The following is a 20,904-nucleotide window of genomic DNA, read 5'->3' as shown; positions in this document are numbered from 1 at the left end:
TAAACAGCTTCTGGGCACATCTTCAGAGATTATAAACGATGTCGCCGCTGGAAAGGATCTGAAAACTTCCGCTAAAAGAAGGTTCACCGAAACGCTGGATGATGTACAACAACAATACGGTAGAGGAGGGGGTGGCAAACAAAAGAAAAGACTAGCTAAAAAGAAAAAAATACCAAAGAGAAAGAAATCTATAAAACAAAGCAACACAAACAAATTTAAATCAGATGAACGTAAACTTTCATTCAAAACGGTTCGCGATATTTTCTCTCCCTAAAAAATGACCGAAGCTTGCAGTACTGGTTTCGATATTTTCGCCACCCCTCCCCTTCAAACGGCCATCGAAAATTCCAAATGGGCTCCGTATCAACCTTTGACTTCCTTGAAAGGTGACCAACCTATTGAATTTGAAGTAACGTCTAGCGGTAGCGAATACGTGGATACAGCTTTAACAATGCTGTACACCAGAACTAAAATTGAAAATGAGGATGGAACCGCTTTAACAGCCACTGACGAGGTTGGACCCGTAAATAATTTCCAACACAGTCAATTTGAGCGTGTCGATTTGGAGCTGGGCGATTGCGCAAAACACCCGCTGCTAGTAACTACGCGTACACGGCTTTGCTTTCGGCTCTGACGTCATACGGTCCGGCGCATAGAGATACATAGAGTCACTGTTGAATTTCCGCAATTGAGGCCGATTGTTGCTGACGTCAGAGCATTTATGTATTTTACGTCATATGGGGAAAAAAAGGCCATGCGACACTCTGCGGCGGCGGCGGTAACTAAAATATATTTTTTTAATTTAATGCTGGAATATGATTGGTTAACTTATTTAAGTCATGCGCACCAGCGTCACGAACGAAAAATGCCAAGAGTGTAAAAAAAATACAGTTTAATTATACGGTAGGGGCCTAGGGCATTATTATTTACTTTTTCAAGTTAATTAAATTATTAATGTTCAAGATAAAAGAAAATAAATGGTAAGCAACTTTAATAGATTTTCTCCTTAAAGAGAGAGAGAGAAATATATAATTTATTATAAAGCAAAATCAACTCTTTTCAAGTTAGGGCTACTGCCCTTGTCAAAGGCTTAACTACTTGGTAAATTGGTAAGGTAGGTTTTTCCTTAGAGTTTCTCTATTAATTTCGTTGTAAATGTTTTTAGTGGTTTTTGTGTTGACGAAAAGTAAAATAAATCGTATCAATTCGTTTTATCAAAGCGTTGAGATGATACCATCATGCTGGGAGCCTAGTTACATCATCAACCGATGACAACATCGAAAAATCAGTATCAATGAGCTACTCCAATACACCGATACCCTCAGAATTCCCATTTCAAATAGTATTAACAAAGCTGGTCTTTTTAAATATTCTTAAAGGTATTTACTTCTTGGCAACAACAATTTCGTGGTTAAAGAAAGACAATAATCTGGGATTTATAAGACGTTATTGGGAGATATTGGGTCGTGATTGCGATGTAATGTGTCTTTGTGTTAAATTTTTAAACTCTTTATTCAATCGTTATGTACACTTTTCAACTGGATTCATTAAATCTTTTAATTAAAAAAACAAAGGTATTGTGTCATCATTAACTAATTGTCCTCTGTAGCGTGAATCTCACTATCGCTAGCCTTGATAAACTGGTCTTAATTTTCCAGATTGTGACATTCTTCAGAGTTTGTTCTTTTTACCAGTAGTGTTGTGTTTTCTTATTGATTTATTTACCGAAATTCTACATTTTAATAAACCTATTATAGGAATGAGTTAAGAGTATTTAGGCCTATCAAAGTTGTTTTAAGAGTATTAGTTGATTATTCTCGATGAGCACTACTCTATCAGAATATTCTTTGTGATTAAATGACTGAGTCCAAAGGTTCTTGTCCGAAGCAGCATGACAGCTAGTCATTTAACATATATTATCCGAGTATTTATCAAAATAAGTGTTTTATCTAGTGTTTATACAACTACTTGGTAATTGTCTGGATTGGTAAAAATTGTCAGAATATACTAGTAGAGATGATAAAGGTACTCAATATTAGTTTCTATCTAAACATTTGTGTCAAGTTTTATATTGTTTCTTTAACATTTGGCCAATGAAAATTCATCATTTAATTTATTTTATCATACTAATTTTACATACGTATATCAGCTTTTGTGCGTGTCTGTTTTATTGTAAGCCGTTAACTTAACTCTCGTATTATTCACTTTTCCTATTCGGTCTACTCAAGTCTCAAGTAGCCTTTCTGTGCCAATGCAAAACAAGTAAATTACCACAAAGAGGCTTGCCTCTCTGGTTTATGGTAGGCCTCACATAGTTATTGTTCCAAGTAAAAATTACACAAATCCAATATGAATACCACTTACCAGGTACTAAGTTCAACAGCTTCATGGTAGCGAGTCATTTACAGTATAGTCTTTTCTTTAAAAGTAGTAATAAGAGTAAAATATCGATACCTGGGATATGAAATTAGCCCTCAGGCTTCTAAGTACGAGTCGAAATAAATAAATTATATAATTATTTTATGTATATCACCACACATTAAGAAACCTCATGCTCGGAAAGTTTAATTATTTATGAATTTTTTTTTGTTCCGTTTTTATTGTCGAGCTAGGACCAAAGAAAAGGTCTTACAGCTCCGAAACGTTTTGAAAATACAATACATACAATACAAGCCATAGGGAATATCATACAAAAGTTACATTAATTATAATTAAATTAAACAAATTAAACAATATGAAATATAATAACAAGAAATTGGGGCGAAGTTTAAATTTATATATTTAGAAATAATTTTAAATGACTCTTAAATTGGGGCGAAATTTAAATTTATATATTTAGGAATAATTTTAAATGACTCTTAAATTGGGGCGAAATTTAAATTTATATATTTAGGAATAATTTTAAATGACTCTTAAATTGGTTCACTGAAGTAATGGAAACTAGGTAATCAGGGAGAGCATTCCATAAGGGAATGGTCCTGCGGAAAAAGGAGTTACGTAAGATATTGGTACGGGAAGGAGGAAGAAAAAGTTTACGGCTGTGGCCTCTAGTACCCTTACTATGAGTAGCAAATAAAAAATATTTCTGGGAGGAGTGAGATAGGATTTTAAAAAGGCTCACTAGGTCGAGGTAGGTACGACGGAGAGAGAGTGGAGTCCAGCCAAGAGCGGACAAACGGAGTTCCCGAGGTTTAGAGCGCAGGGCAGAAGGAATGCGGGAAGCACGCGCAAGAACATTTTCGAGCATATCAGTATCCCTGTTGGTACTGGGGTTCCATATTTGACTTCCGAATTCTAGGATTGGACGCACGTAACACTGGAATAAGCGCGTTAAGAGAGGGAGGGAAATACCGGGGAAATTGGCCTTAATCACAGATATGAGACTGTTAGCACGCTTACACTTGCGCATAACGTGAGATCGCGAAGATAAATTATGGGTGACAATTAAACCTAGATCGCGGCAATCATTGACCCTCTTTATGTTATGACCGTGGAGGTAATATGGTGAGGGAGTAGATAAGTCTGTGGGGCGACGTTGTAGCGTCAGGACTAAGGATTTATCGGTATTGAATGCAAGGCCGTTTTGGACTGTCCAGGTTTCGAGAGAGTTAAGATCCCGCTGTAGGCATGCAACATCGTCATAGTTATTAATAACGCGAAAGATCTTGAGGTCGTCAGCGTATAAGCGGGGATGCGAGGTAAGAACTTGCGGAAGATCGTTAACATATAGGACAAATAGTAGAGGGCCAAGAACGCTTCCCTGCGGGACTCCACTCAACACCGGAAGAAAGTCACTAAGGGAGGACGCCACCCTAACTGCCTGGGTACGATGGAGTAAGTAACTGGACACCCAACCAAGAATATTTTTCGGAAGACCATAAGTAGTGAGTTTGGCTAGGAGGGCAGTATGGGGGACAGAGTCAAAAGCCTTTGCTAAATCTAAATAAATGACGTCTACGCGCTTACTATTGTCAAGGGCTGCGGTCCAAGAATGAAAGGCAGATAGCAGGTTGGTTTCAACTGAGCGGTTATGGAGAAAACCATGTTGATAGTCACTAAGGTAAAGGGTTGACCTGTTGGATAATGGCTGCACGAATACATTTCTCAAGGACCTTACAAATTGAGCAGGTCAGACTAATGGGTCTATAGTTCGCGGGGTCTACTTCACCTGTCTGGTATATGCCAAATTCCGGCTTTTATTTAATTGAAATTTACATAAATAAATAGCAAATGCATTTATATCTTAATAAAACCTAACTTTCTTAACATAATTTGTGTATTTTTATGCCATCTCTTTTAAAAATACAGAAAATGCAACATAAATTTACCGCCTTTTTGGAATTATTTTGATTTTTAGTTTCTCCGTCCGCCGCTAGGTGGCCAACGTCTTGTTTTTCCCCATAGCATATAAAATGGGTAAATAGCGTAAAATCGGCATCCAAAAAGCGCGTGTTTCTCTTCCGATAAGTGTGTCTAGGTTATTAATAGTATTCTAATGTCTATGGTCCGGCGGCTAAAGAATCTCATTTGGGGGCTTCTTTGTTTTACAAAGATACAAGTGGAAGCATGGATTCGCTTACAGAAAATATGGGTTTTGTTAAACGACAGAAACTTACAGCATTATCCGAGGAAGTTGAGATGTATTCCAGCCTTTACGTAGACATGTTTAATATCCCTCGATATCTGATAAACGGCGTTTCTATGAAATTAAAATTACACAGAAGCAAACCTAATTTTTGTCTTATGGGAAAATTGGTTATAAACCGGTCATCGTGGAAGCCATATTATACGTCTTAAAGTTGCAATTAGCCCCTAAAATTCTAATTGCTCATGAACAAGCCTTAAGTATTAAACCAGCCCAATATAGTTACACTAGAACGGAAACTAAAATATTTACAATCTCGCCTAATATCTTAAACACATCAATCGGAAACATCTACCTGGGTACCCAGCCCTCAAGAATTACAGTAGCTATTGTAAAGCATACTGCTTACAATGGAACATTGGATAGTAACCCTTTCGACTTTGGACATTGGAATGTCAATCATCTAGCAGCATTCATCAATTCCGAACAATACCCATCTAGAGCCTTAAGACCCAACTACAGTAAAAAGCAATTTGTCCGAAGCTATTACACTTTATTTTCGGGGTCAAACTCCCACTACAATGACAAGCGGAACAATATCTCTATGGACGACTTTGCCTCGGGTTACGCCATTTACTGTTTAGACTTAACACCTGACGGTTACGCGAGTCATTCAGATCATTGGAGTCCCACGAAACAAGGACAATTAAGATTGGAATTGGGATTTGAAAAACCCACACCCACTACTCTTAGTTGTATCGTATTAGCCGAATTCCAGGCTTTGTTACAAATAGATAAAAATAGAAACGTGTCAATCGTTTGTTAAACAAATAATGAACGCCGATCAGATAACACGCTTTCTACGATTCACACCACATTTCCTAGGTGTTTACCCAAGTGATTTATTACCCGAAAAAATTGACAAGTTTCCTTCATCTATTATAATAAATTTAGACAATCACTATAAAGACGGATCCCACTGGGTATGCTGTTACTTTGATGGAAACAGAAGGGGTTATTATTTTGACTCACTGGCTTTAGGGAACTTTCTCCCCTCTATTAAAGAATTTGTTAAAAGAAATTCAAGAAAATGGTCCTTTAACAAAAGAAGACTTCAAAACTTGTCAAGTTCGACATGCGGACTATATTGTATTATGTATATAATACAAAGAACAAAAAGAAAGAGCCACAAATCATTCATGAGACAGTTTGGACGAGATCGGTTGAAAAATGACGTCATTGTTACAAACATGTTGAAGCGCGCCCGTAAAGATTAACTTAATCCTTTTGTTAACAAATACTCTTTGTAATCTCGTTTGTATTTTTAAAAAATAAATGTGTCACCCTTTTTTTAATACTGTTTTCTTTTATTTCATATATTAAGGAAGGGGGAAAGTAAAAAAGGGGGGTAGTAAATTTAAGGGGATATAACTCAGATATTCCTATAAGAATTTTCATTCAGCATCATGAACTCCGAGCTGCAAAGATATCACTCTTTTTACTCCTGGCCACAAGATGAAAACTATAAAAAAGCTTTAAGCAGAGCGGGGTTTTATTCGTTACATACTGATGATCTAGTACAATGTTTCGAATGCAACGGGATTTTGCTAGCATGGAAACCGACCGATAATCCTTACGAAGAACATTTAAAACATTTCCCTAAATGTAATTTTATCAGAGGTGGGCCTACTAAAAACATACCCTTTACCATTGATGAAACAGAAACGTACACCAAAAATATAAAAGTCAAGACTGAGGAAAATCCACCGGAAAAACCTCAACAAAACACGGAAGAAACTTATCATACCTTTAAAGTCAAAACTAAAGATCTCGAAAGATTTGTTTTGGAACTCTACGTTAGAAAACAACTTAACGCGTTGTATATTAAAGATAGGCTTAATGACTTACGTAAGATTTAAAAATAATATTAAAATTTATCTTCTTCCTTACGAAGATAGAAGGAATTATTTTAGAATAAATCAAATGCATTTTAAAATGAAAATTGAAAAAATATCTTTAATATTAGAACCTATACTTTTAAAGAAAATAAAATAACTTTTTTACTTTATATTATGGTCTTTATTCCTACAAAACCATCTTTTGTTATAAGCTTACTCATACAGATAACTTATTTTATGTTACGGTCTTTATAAATTTATTCCTACAAAGCCACAGTGGCGTCGCTAGGCCTTTTTTGGGGGGGCTATAGCCCCCCCAATTCCAAACTTAGCCCCCCCAAAATAATCCGTAAACCCTACCAAAAAATTGCTGTTAGCAACCTAAAATTCTGAAGCAATATATAAAAAATTTTCAATGTCAAACAGTAAAATTTTGAAGAAAAAAACAGATGGAGACAAGTAAAGTGTTTCGTGTTCTTTAGTGTGGACTAAAAGCTAACCAAAACTAAAAATAAACCTAAGACGAGTGAAAGTCCTTCATAATCGGTTCCGTAGTCCTTATCAATAAAAGGTTGTACATCTTTAAAATACGAATAATTTCACGTTGACACAAATTTACGGATAGTTTTAAAAGTCAACACATTTTCCAAAGAACCCATTATGCAATTTTTAGCCACATCGTAGTATACGATAGGCTCTTAGTTTGACCCGAGCCGTAGTAGTACTGGCCGGGGTTTTCGCTTTCGTTATCGTCAGATTTTAGCTTAAATGGAACCAATAGTGGTAGCTGAGCTCAGTTAGAGATTTTATTTTAATGAAAAAATTTTTCACACCGCACCCGGGAATTGAACCCGGCGGGCTGGCGCAGCAGTAAGACACCCTACCACTGTGGGATTGGACACTTCTGATTTTTTGTTTAGGGTCTTTGAATTTTTTTCTTTTTATTTATGTGCTAATTAAATAGATAACGTTGTGGCTACTATTAAGTCCCAGCCCTTGGGCCATTTTGTTTATATTAAGTTCTTATAATAACTTTAAAATAGTTTGCCCAGATTTAGCCCCCCCAAATTTCAAACCCTAGCGACGCTACTGCAAAGCCATCCTTTGTTATAAGCCTATACAATCAATCAAATGTTGACAGGTAAAGAGAGGAGATCGAAAAAACCCGACTCCTCCCCCTTGAGTGGCCGCCATCTTGTACGGTATAATGGCTGCATATTCTCTCACATCGCAAGCAACTTTTAATAAATCTCGCGATAAATTTCATTCGGCGTGGAGCGTGCCACGAGAATTTTGTCAATTGGAAGGTAGGGCGTTACGCGATGGGTCGGAGGTCATTATTTCAAATTTTCCGTAAAATCTGAACCTAATTTGAATCATTCGGATATATTTCCTGGATGTTTCACTATGCAGAATGCTCTTATAATTAGTAGAAGAATCGATAAAAATTATTTGATTTCTCATTTCACCCTCCCATTAAACACATTCTTAATCGTATTCTAAAAGACAGACATAAACTCTAATGAAATTAGAAGGTAAAGCATTGTAATATTAAAAATAGAGATCCGCCCTGTTCGCTGGTATTTTTTTCTCCGTATGAGTAACCAGCCCACGTCGTGACCGGTATTAATATTAATAACTAACTTAAAACATTGTTTTAGTGTATGGTTTCAGGCTCAGCAGGACAATTGCCCAGCCCATACGTCCGGACTCGTTGCAAGATTTCTGGAGAACGAAGGAATTGACGCTTTGGATTAACCCGCTCTCTCGCCCGACTTGAACCCGATTTAGCGTTTATGTCTGTCATTTAATAAAAGATTAAAAATGTGTTTAAGGGCTAAGGGAGGTTAAGTAAAATATTAAGCTATAATTGAAATTGAAAGTGACAGTCTTGTTGTTAATAAATAGTTCAAGAACGCAGATGTCAGTGCAAGATTCGAATTTGGCAGGGACTGAATAAAATCAGAGGCAATAGCGCCATCTAGTGGTTTATTTTGTGTATCTTTATTTTTTGTATAAGCCACTCCGTGTGGCCCTCGTTGGTTCGCCTAAGAAGTTAGAGGTGTTCACACGTACTATTAAATGCTCTTTTGTTATTATTAACCAAGTGTGATTATTTCCCCGACGTTAAGTCCTTACTCTGCAAATATAACAGGTTATGGGCGCCAGCACTGACCTCACTGCGCTTTAAGTGAAGAAATAGCGCAAATATTAATGTAACTCAAAGAAGAAAAGTTACTAGAAGAGACAAAGGCTTAACTGAAGGACGTTTCCTTTTGTTGGAGAAGCAGAATCAACAAAGAGAATAAAGGAAACTGAAGATACACCAGAGCAATGGGAGACGATTACAAGGTAGAGAAGTTAAATTCTAATAATTACCGACACTGGTCGATGAGGGCACAAGGCCTATTAGAAGCAAAAGGATGTTGGAATGCTGTATCCCCTGGTTTTGGAGAGGATTTAACGGCCGCTCAGACAGCGTTAGATCATAAGGCTAAATCTATATTCTATATGATTCTGAACGATGAAGGACTCGATGATATCGCCGATTGCGTTCGTGCCAAAGACATATGGACAACACTAGAAGAAATACATACGAAATTTGATACTTGGCATGGTTTACTCTTAGTGAAGGAATTCGTGTCATGCACGAAGAAAGATTCTGAAACCATCGGAGAATATTTAACTAGACGTGTTGGTCTTTATCACAAAGTGAGGAGCGCAGGATTTATCTTTGAAGAGACTGTTTTGGCAGGGTTTGCTATTCTAGGCTTTCCCAAAGAATACGAATTTGTAGCACGTAGTCTACGGATCGACAATGACGATTTAACAATGTCAAACATAAAATCTAAATTAGCAAAGTATCGAGCAAGGCTTGTCGCGCTTGGTAACACTCAAAGACACGGACAGGACTATGACCAAACATATGCTCCTGTAGTCATGATGAAAAGTATGAGAGCTTTGTTTGGAATCGCGGCCGAAAGAAGTTGGAAAATACACCACCTAGACATTAGAGCTGCATATTTGAATGCTGAGCTAGACGAGGATGTTTATATGGAGATTCCAGAAAACCTCGAAGAAATATGCAATACGTTAAAACCCTCGTCTGATGATCCTCAAAACAAAGATCAAGTTTTAAAGCTAAGAAAAAGTATATACGGTCTTCATCAATCCGGCAGGCAAGGAACAGACACCTAGATGGAGTACTTCAAGGACAAGGATTCAAACGTTGCAGAGCAGACCCTTGTGTATATTATTTACCTGGACGAGAAATAATAATTACAACATACGTTGACGATGAAGTACTTTATGGAACTAATGAAGAAATCGAAAGAATAAAAGCAGAGTTATCCAAACACTTGGAGGTAAAAGATCTGGGAGAAGTGAGCCATATACTATCTATGAGAGTAACCCGAACCGAAGAAGGTGCCTACGCTTTGGACCAATCACAATACGCGAAAGAAATCTTAAATAAAATGGGAATGTTAGATTCAAAGAATGCAGCGACTCCACTTGCCCTAGGAGTAAAATATACGCATTGTGAAGACGGGAACGAATTAGATGAGGAAAAGGCATCAGTGTATCGACATATAATAGAAAGTCTTCTATACCTGGCAACTCACACCAGACCAGACCATTGAGTTGAGAAAATTACCACTAGAGTGGCCTTTGCCTCAAGCTGCCTATTGGGGGAACGGGGGACAACTTTTAAAGCAATGGGACGGATGGACAGGCACAAAGTTTATCAAACGATAGTGTCGCCATCTCGAAAACGAACTTTAAATTTCCGCCTTTTACATGTATACTTGAAATTAGTCAAATTTCCCGCCTTTTCTGTTAGTTCCCTTTTTTGCACCGGGATAGCGCCACAAGCGCGTGATAGAGTTCATTTTGGTCTACATCCTTGTGGATGAAAGGCCACTCTAGTGGTAATTTTCTCAACTCAATGGACCAGACTTAGCGTTTGCATCCACGTTCATGAGCCAGTTCAATCAGAGACCGTCTCAGGAACATTGGACAGGAGTGAAACACATTCTCAGATATTTAAATGGAACCCGAAACCTAGCTTTACTATTCAAGAAAACAGACCAAAAGGCTGAGATTTTTACAGAAGCAGACTGGGGGGGCTGACGTAACCGACAGAAAATCATTCAGCGGATTCGCAGTTAAGCTAGGAGGAACTATAGTCAGCTGGACGAGCCGGAAACAAAGATGTGTTTCGCTTAGCACAGTGGAATCGGAATTTGTGGCATTAAGTGAAGCTGCCAAAGAGAGCTGTTGGTTGCAAAACCTACTCGGAGAAATAGGTCAAGACCACTTGCTTAGTTCACCAATGAGGGTGAATATAGATAATCAGGGGGCTATGAAATTAGCTGAAAACCCAACCACTTCCGATCGTTCCAAGCACATACACTTGAAACTTTTCCACGTTCGAGACCTCATTGAAGATAAGAAGATGAAGCTATTTTACTTGAAAACCGACTTAAATGTTGCAGATCAATTCACAAAGATAATACCAGGCCCAAAATTGCATCAACACCTGAAGATGATGGGGATCGCTGATCCAGGAGGGGTGTCAGTGCAAGATTCGAATTTGGCGGGGACTGAATAAAATCAGAGACACTAGCGCCATCTAGTGGTATATTTTGTGTATCTTTATTTTTTGTATAATCCACTCCGTGTGGCCCTCGTTGGTTCGCCTAAGAAGTTAGAGGTGTTCACACGTACTATTAAATGCTCTTTTGTTATTATTAACCAAGTGTGATTATTTCCCCGACGTTCAGTCCTTACTCTGCAAATATAACAGCAGACGGTATTTCCTGGATGTTTCACTATGCAAAATAACTTATAATTAGAAGAAGAATCGATAAAAAAATCACTTTATTGTCCTCTTCATCCTCCCTTTAAGGGCTAGGGGATGTCCAATAAAATATCAAGCATAATTCAAGCTGAAAGTGACTGTCTTGTTTGTATAAAATAGTTCAATAAAGCACACGAGCATTCTTTAATTTGAAACTCGAAGGAAGTCTTGTTATTTGAAAATTTTCGTCCAAATTTTATATTTTTCAACTTTTAACTAGTTATCAATAATGATATTAATAGTTATCCAAAACTTCTTTAAAAAGGCTAGTTTTCTTTCCTACACAATAAAAGTCTTATAACACAAAATGGCCTAATATCCCAATACCTCCCAAAGTTATCATTTTTGCCATAGAAAATAAACGAATGGAGTAGCAGACCAGCAGCGCAGAGAGACCAACTTCAAGTGTTTACCGTTCGTTTTAGCTGTTAGCTGTTATTTTCAGTTGTGATCATTGTTACCGGCATTCATTTTTTTCATTTAATTTTTAGGCTTTTCCATCGGTAGCTTTGAACGTCAGTTGTGAAACACGCCTTTGCCCATTTTTGGTTGCGGTCGGCTTTATTATTAAGCCTCAACAGAGATAGATTTAATTTTAGAGGTAGGAATAGAGAACGGTTAGCGTTTAATTCAGTCCGACTCAGAGCCCTGTATAGAGCCCCTCCCTCCAACAGGTAATAAAAAGTTTAAAATTTCAGATTGGCTCACTTAAACTAGGTTTTTATGACGTTGCTGACGGGATCGGCAAAAATTACGTTATTCCTTTTTACCTTTGTCGCTTTGACACGCCTCTTCTTTCATACCCCTCCTTTCCGTGGAAGGAGGTCCGGTAATTTGACGCGCTCTTAGATTACTCTATTCTCTATTCCCACTTCTAAAATTAAATCTATCCCTGGCCTCACATTTGCGATAAACGCGGGAGGCTATAGCCAGCCTCAGGCTCCGTTTAAAGAAGCTCAATCGCGTAGCGAACATTCCTAGCATAGAAGCCCTCTTCTCTGAAGTTGTTTCATGTATGGAATAGTCGAATTTGTCTATTTGAAGGAATCTCGTGCAGCGCATATGCCATTATGAATGAGATTTTGACTGGGCTGAAGAGACAATCGTAATTAATGTGAGTTCTAAATATTATGATATCATGGCCCAAATAACAATATTTTCAAACCGCTTCTCCTCTTCAAAAGACGCGAGTTTTCTCTTAAAGGGAGTGGGAAGTGGAAAATATAGTGATTTTTTTATTGATTCTTCTACTAATCATGAGACCAGTATGCATAATGAAAAATTCAGGAAATACCATGTCTCGCGCCACAATTGTCACATCGTGCAAATTTTTTCAAGTCTCGCGATAAATTTATTCAACACGGAGCGTGCTAAGAGAAAATTTTTGATAAAAACGCAGGGCGCTACCCGATTGGTCGGAGGTCCTTATTTAAAATTATTCATGAAATTTCAAACTAATCGTAGTTTAAAAATCGTTCGGTGTTATTTCCTGGAGGTTTCACTATGAAGATCGGTCTTATAGAAGAATCAATAAAAAAATTACTTCATTTTCCACTTCACCATCCCTTTAATGAACGTCTGATTTGTTTCAAAGTATTGCGCCACAAGACCAATCATATATATACGCATAAGGTGCCATAACATCTAACAAGCATTATTACGACAAAGATTCGATACTCGATGATGAATTATCGCCACTCTAACCAAGTTTGCCAGATTTTGAATAAAGGCTGATTACTCGTGACCTATTCATCCGAATTGAATTTGGTGAACACTTTTCAAATATGAATCGACCCCAAGGAATCCGAAAATCACATTTATATCCTCGAGAAATCAATATTTTCAAAGTTGATAATTTTGACATTTCCGGTTTCCGGTATAAGTATGCAAAGGACAACTTTGGAACGGGTAAAATATGAAAGAGAAATGCAAAACTTTTATAACGCACTGTATTCCAGAGCGCTAGCTTGAATAGTTTTTGAATTATATTAAAATATGTGCGAAAAACGCAACGCGCAAAGACTTCTTTAACAGTCTGTACATCTTCTGAGGGCTGGTAAATTTGAAACACATCAATCGTTGTGTTAAATAATAATTCAGTTATATGAAGAAAGTCTGCACTTAAGGAAAGTGTTCATTATCAAGTTCTTTCCGATTAAAACGTTGTTGCAATAAATTACATTATCACACTATTTGAAGGCCTATGTAAACATAAGGGAAAGGTGAAATACGCAATAATCCGTAACATTTCCTTTGATATTATTGTATAATTATGTTTATACAGACAAATACATATTTAATTCACAGTAAATAAACAAGTTATAGTAAATTGTAGAGAAGTTATTGTATTTTTAATGAAAGCTTTATTTGTAGTACAAATTAAGAGCAGTGGAATGAAGTAATTTTAGGGCAGAATTAATTTTTTTTTGCACACCTTTTGCGATTGAACAATTTCGTTCACATTTGAATACCCATTAAACGCTTTTTTCTTAGAGTGTTGTTTTAAAGCCAAAAACAATTCCATTTGGACGCCCATAACGCTCTCGTGTGAACGCCCATATCGCTCTCGAGTGAACGTCCATATCGCTCTCGTTTGAACACCCATATCGCTCTCGTGTGAACGTCCATATCGCTCTCGTTTGAACGCCCATATCGCTCTCGTGTGAACGCCCATATCGCTCTCGTTTGAACGCCCATATCGCTCTCGTTTGAACGCCCATATCACACTCGTTTGAACGCACATATCGCATTTGTTTGAACGCCCATAATGCACTCGTTTGAATGCCCATATCGCACTCGTTTGAATGCCCATATCGCATTCGTTTGAACAACCACAATGCACTCGTTTGAAAGCCAAAAAGTCCTTATTTGAACGTTTAAAACGCTCTTGTTTTAATACTAATACTAATACTAATACTAATACTAATACTATTTCAATCCTATTAGAACGCCAAAACGACTAAATCTGAACACTTCATTAGCGCAAGGCGGTTATTCAAAATTGAATGGGACAAGGATTCATTTTTGAATGGTAATATATAAGCTGTCCAAAAATGAATGCTAGAGTTAAGTTTTGATCGATATGACGGTAGTTTGTTCAAAAATGAATGCTCATGGTAGGTTTTGAATGCCTAAAACACTCCTTGTTCAAAATTGAATGTCTCTGGTTAAATGTGAACGCGTCAATAGAGGCTTGTTCAAAATTAAACGGACACTATCATTTTTGAATGCCAAAAGTACGCTTATTTTTTACAGTGTACTCATATCAAATATGAAGATTGATCAATTTAAGTAATTAGTTTGTATGAATAAAAAACAAAGAAACAACTTTCTGAAATACGTAGAAGAATAAATAAATTCTTAAAGGAAATTGGGTTTTTTTTTCTAAATAACCAAGTTCTGCGATATTTCAAGTAATTTTGATATACTAGATCGTGCATCGTACGGTTTATATTCGTGAAGCTTGGGCGAATAGTTTTCATTTCTCACATGAACGTGCTTAGATATCTATTTTAATACGTTAAATTCATCAAAAACCAATATATCTGAAAATAAAAATTACAACTGAAGTTTCCAAGATTTTTTTATACTGGACCACCTTCAATTTTCATAAAAATTAATAAACTACGAGAATTCCAAAGCTTCAGTCGAAGCATTTAATTATCTGTTTTTACGACCTGTACGCTCGTAAGATATGTACCATAGGTTTGTCACTTTTTATTGTGAGCTTGTCATGAAGTGATATAGGTGAAACGTCATAGATTCTCGTAAAGCGACGCCTGGTGAGACGTTGTCAAAGGCTTAGTATAGACTAAATAGGAAGATGGACTGCAAAATTAACAGTATAGTCAATTATCGCTTGTCGTTCTCTAACTAAGGCTCGAGCTGTAAGTCTTTATCATTACGTAGTATAGGTAGTGTCATACTCATGGAATATATTTATGGCTGTATGTATGTCTGGAACTACCTATAATATCAAATGGAAACGGCGCTACGCAATCATGAAAGAAAAAGTGTTAAAAACTTTATATGGAAGTTGACAAATGGAAAATTCTGAACTAAACTTATTCTGTCTGATATATGGTTAGAGTTTCTTTATTAACGTTAGGCTAAGCATGCCTCTAAGTTTGAAATTTTTGATATATTTGATATAAAATTACCAAAACAATTTGTTGATGAGTTTGATATTGTTTTAACAATACGGGATCAATTAAAAATTATTATATGGGCATTTCATTTTCTCTTTAACAGAACCCCCACCCCTTCTTCATCTTAGCGAATAATATTTACTTTAAGTCTAAATTATTTATTTAGCACTAGGCCTAGGCCAAAATTATTGATTTTAAATATTTTAGCTATGTTTGTCAATCGAGTTTATGGTTTACCTGAAGGCTGTATGCAACCAAATTCATATATCTCGAAATTACTGGAACTCCAGAGCGGGCTAGAAATTTTTAAACTGGAAATTCCCCGAGCGTAAAAACGAGTGAGAATTTATTGCGCTCATATAAACTTAAGCTGCCGTTCCAAAACAGGATCATTTACTAAAGTTAACGCTTACAGTCCCGTCTAGATCATCCCACGATCAAAATACGACGTCACGTTCAACACAGATATTTTCACAATTTCATCGACGTACTTCAGAATTAACCTTGTGTACCAATACGCCCCGGTTTTCTACATTATCTCAACTGCACTTGAACTTAAAGTGAAAAACTAAAAGATTTATCGTAATTTCAAAAGAAATATGGATAAGAGATTATGGAGCAAACGGATATAAACCAAGTAATCTAGGAGTAATATATTTGCCTGATCCCGACATAACGGGGCTAGACATTTTCAGTGCTTTTTTTGCTCATCCCATTTTGGCCTATATTGCCGCTTATGTTCTCCATGGCGCCTAAAAATATCTTATGCGAAATCCGCTGTTCCTAAACATTGGTGCCACAGGTTCTATTTTCAGATTTAATTTTCTTGCCTTGAAAAGTTTTCTTCTATTTACTTTACCTTTCAAGGATTTTATTAAAATTCTTAAAATTCCCCGACTTTCATTGAATTTATTGAAAGATTTCAAATAAACAGATCTTTGTGCCAAATCTTACATTTGAGGGTCAATTCAGAAAAACCTTAAGTTCGCTATAACTTTCGAAAGTTTTCCTGATCTGTGGCAATCTTTCCAAAAACGGTTGAAACCATAACCGCTTTCCTCCGTACGACTGCGGAAAAATATAACCAAAGGGTTAGGCCACTTCCTGATACGCCAACTTTTTCACACGACCCAACTACTTTACTCAACTTTGTTTTCTAAAATAAGGCGCACACATGACACTTGCTCTTTGGTAAGTCGTTGCAACTTGAGAGGCCATGGAAGTGGTATCAAGGGGTTGGCTTGGTTTCGGCGGGTGGCGACTTCTGGCGTGGAAAAGTATAGAAATTTGATTTATACGTTTCCTTTTAGTGGCTGCGGTTTTTCACGGTTCAATGCCGGCAGTCATCCTTAAAAAAAGGTATCAGCTGCTAAAAACGTTAAACCCTTGTGGCTTGCTGGCTTTCCAGAGCTAACCCTAGCGTAGTCGTATCTTTTTCTCCAGTTCAAAGTTGGTTCCTGAGAAGAAGAACTACTTGTCGCTTCGGGTATTTCGTTCCTGGGTTTAATCGGATTTTTCGCGGTTCAAGCACGTCCCAAGGGCCAATACCGTACCGCTTTTAATCACTTTTCTAATTAAAACGAAGCTACTTTAATATGTAAATTAAACTAAGAATCACGCTGAAGTTGAGTTAGTTTTATGTTTCGTTTCTAATTTGACACGTAATATGTCTCGAACCAAAAAAATTTGTTTGTATTAAAAATCGTAATTATTATTATGAACAGTAAAATAAGGAATTTACATATTTGAATGTATTCACTTATATTTACTTCTCTTTCTGTGCTCATGGCTCAACCCACATTTTTCGACGTCAACAGTCATAAAACCAATAAGCTCTTTTTTAACCAGAGGTTGGTTGGTGCCTGAACAATTTTAGGATATATATTAGCTAGCAGAAAGGAACAATTCAGAAAACGCTAAAGCAGAGTTTACTTTGGAAAGGCCTAACCCTTTTGTAACAATAATAATAAATAAAACAAATATGTTATTTAGAATTTTCAACGGTTTAAAAGTGTCTAGTGTAAAAGCGATCTAATAGCGGTGACCACGTTATTTTTAGCATCCATATCTAAACGAGTTAAATGAAATGCAAAAGATAACTAAGGGCGAAAGTTGACGCGGTTTATGGCGCGGATTGATACGAGACGGAAAAGGTTCCATTATAATTCACCGGGCAGATTGGCCTGGAAAAGAATTATTAATATTCAATTAAATGAACATCCTATAAACATTTTGCTCCAAAATCATCCAGGACGCCCACACATTCCCACCCACTTACTCCTCTTAACATAAGTATCATAGTAAAAATAAGTATCATATGCATTTCCCATTGAACTAACGCTATTTCTCTTAAACAAATGAAGTTCCTCATCATGTTGTAGAAGGGGCTTCTTCTTTACATCCGTCACTGCTTGGAGGGTATTTATAGCTATTGGCTCTCACCCCTGACCCAAACTGGGATTGATTGCTTCTAACACAAGCTAGTGTTTATGGAGAAATAAACAATAAATCAAGTTATGGGTAGGTAGAATTGTTGTTACTCGGAAATTAACACAAGTGCTTCCATTTTTATCGTTGAGTGCATTTCATACTTATTGTTGTTGAGTTACTCGTGTCTATGCGTAATTGATTGGGTTGCGGGCAATTCGAGTAAGGCCTGAAGCGAAGTGATGGCTTCATTTATTTTCCATTACATTTGACGTAACATTAAAATATTCCACACTAAAACGATTAGTATTCGATTGGAGTTTCTAATCTTCTATTGATTTAAGCTCAAAAAGAGACGCGAGCGATTCCGACGTGTTTCTATACAATTTTAAAATGAACAAGAAATATTAATGCTCAAGGGATTCTAATAGTATTGGAAGCTTTTGATATAAGAGACTTTTGATAAAATGCGATTGGGAAACGGACTCGGTACCTTCCACCTAAATTAAGTACACCTTTGTAGTTGGTGCATCCATTATTACTCTTATTTTCAAGAAATGCTTTTCCACTTTTAAAATAGTTGATCGAAAAATCATCATAATTTTTGCGAACATTTTTCCTTGGCGTCTTTAATGGAAGGGAAGTCAACGTATTAGAATTTTCATTGTAAAAGCGAGCGAGAAGGAATATGTTATCTCGTTGGACGACGGTTCCCTGCCGTTTAATGCAAGCAGGAATGCCATTAAACTGCACGTCCAAAACAAGCTGTCAATCACCCGTTCGTCTAATACCACTTTCTATAGAGGGCTCTTTTCAGAAAGAAATATCGAATTCTAGTACATATTGCTAGAAATATCATATAAGAAGTATGTAGTTTTGATTAAAATGAGGAGTTAGTAGCGTGCCACTCAAATTTTGTTAACAAAAAGGCAGGGCGTTACGCGATTGGTCGGAGGGGCTTATTTCAAATTATCCTTAAAATCTGAACCTAATTTGAATTTTAAAATCATTCGGAGGTATTTCCTGAACGTTTCACTTGGCATAATAATTCGAAGCAGAATCGATAAATAAAATCACTTGATTTTTTTAACTTCATCCTCCCTTTAAGTATTTTCGTTCTTAAAATTTTTTTTCCTAACGTCGGTAACTATTAACCACTCAAATTTGTTAAATTTATTTTTCACCTTCTTGAAACCTATTTTGTAATTTTCAAAGCTCTATTTAAAGAAAGTTATTTTGCACCATCGAAGATAGCTGTCTTATATTTTCAAAATCTAGCTATTTCTTAAGTCTAAATAAAACTCATTTGCCATTTCTTGAAGAAGGCTATTTCTAAGTCTCTTCCTGAATTTAAATGTTATTTCACACATTTGAAGAAAACGCAATGTAAAGGCCTGTCCAGACTGACACATTTTGCGAGTTCGCATCTTCGCTTTGCTTGTTTGCAAGATCGCGCTACTGTCCACGCTACTTTGCGTCCTCACCTCGCGAAGATACAAATTTCTCACGACAAGGCCAAGAATTTCGCGCCTTCGCGAGAAAAGCACCAATCACAGACGAGAGGAAGGCAGGGGCGATTAGTTTAGTTTTTCTCTTTGGACAACGTCGATGGAGAAGTGCAGATGACGCAATGATTGCTCAAACTTTATTGGCTCTCAGAATGGGAAAAGCAAATGTTTTGCGTGTATCAGAACAGAAGTGCAAATGTTTTTCGTGATCTGTTGCGAAGATGCGAATAGACGAAGGCGCAAACACGCGAACGCGAGTTCAATGTGGATAAAGCTTTAGAACGCACTATTTCGCAAGTCCAAAGGCCTAAATTTGAACGGGTCTCCAAGAGTGAAAGTGATCTTAAACTCTCTACGCACTGGTAGAATTTTTAAACACGAAATCAACAAAAATTCATGCTCTCTGTATGGGATTCGGAAAAAAAAATAGATTTTGGTGTCGTCGCCGATTTGTGGAATAGCATTTCATTGACCCTTTTTATAGTTTTAAATTATTTTTGGTGAAAACTCGATTAAATTCCCGGATAGTTTCAAGGTGGGGTGAATGGGGATAGAAAGACATGGTGGCGCAGGACGGGCGGCTTTTGTAGCGGAACAAAAGAAAATATCGATCTTTTATTCCTTAATCTTGAACCAAAAACTTTTCAAAATTATTATTAAAGTGAGCCCAAATAGAAAAAAAAGAGAAAAAATTATGAAAAATTAAAAAGGGGCCTAAAGAACAGGGAAAGTTCCTTTATAAAGCCAACAATTCTCCCACGACACACAACCATACATATTAAAAGATATTCACAATTTTTAACCCCAATCCCCCATCTAACTTTCAACAATGTTTTAGAAGCGTAAGTTTTAACGACTCAATTCAAGGATTATAATACAATATGACCCATTGGCTGGGCCATAATAGTAGCTAAATCATGCTCTACTTAATTAATTAAAACATATTTAATGAGGAATGAACATCCCGCGTATAAGAGATTTCATATGCATATGGAGATGTGAATATCCTCAAGACGCAATGGGATTTCGAATGAAAACAATTCCCCGCACAATGGAAAGGTCACTCTAATTCCTGTCTTCCAGAGAACACGGATTTAAGACTATTATAAAACAGCTTCTTGACGCCAAACTTGGTTGTACAGCGTACTAGAAGAGCAAACTTTATTACTCATTTATTGATAGGCTATACTGTGGAACTATTCCGTATTTTTGAGTTAAACTATACAAGTGATGTCCAACTACGGGCCCGCGGGCCACTTTTTGCCCGCCGAGTTCTTTAATTTGGCCCCAGTTGAGTAAACAATTTAATGGTATTAATTGCCCGTCACAGTAATTCTACGGGCCCAAATATAAGTTCTGATGGCCCACCATAGGATGAATGACAATTTGTATTAGGACAATAAATAATTTTTAACAAAGAAGTTTTTATATAAAAGCTATATTTAGAAATTCGAAGTTTAATTACTGTCACCAGATG

General features: G+C 36.7%; 1 long non-coding RNA gene across 2 annotated transcripts; it reads left to right on the top strand.

Annotated features, from left to right (window-relative positions):
- The first annotated feature begins 737 nt into the window (after nucleotides 1-737).
- LOC149692876 (uncharacterized) lies at nucleotides 738-1,573 on the top strand. 2 transcript variants are annotated; one of them, XR_016382899.1, is made up of 2 exons: nucleotides 738-980; nucleotides 1,065-1,573. It is a non-coding gene; the product is annotated as an uncharacterized LOC149692876 (long non-coding RNA). The 2 variants fall into 2 exon arrangements; XR_016382898.1 differs by having other exon boundaries at nucleotides 1,045-1,573.
- Nucleotides 1,574-20,904: the final 19,331 nt, after the last annotated feature.

Source organism: Phalangium opilio, unplaced genomic scaffold, assembly GCF_054372755.1.
Source record: "Phalangium opilio isolate 3A_F unplaced genomic scaffold, DU_Popi_V2 ptg000024l_1, whole genome shotgun sequence".
Classification (NCBI taxonomy): domain Eukaryota; kingdom Metazoa; phylum Arthropoda; class Arachnida; order Opiliones; family Phalangiidae; genus Phalangium; species Phalangium opilio.
This window is presented reverse-complemented; position numbering and strand designations above follow the sequence as displayed.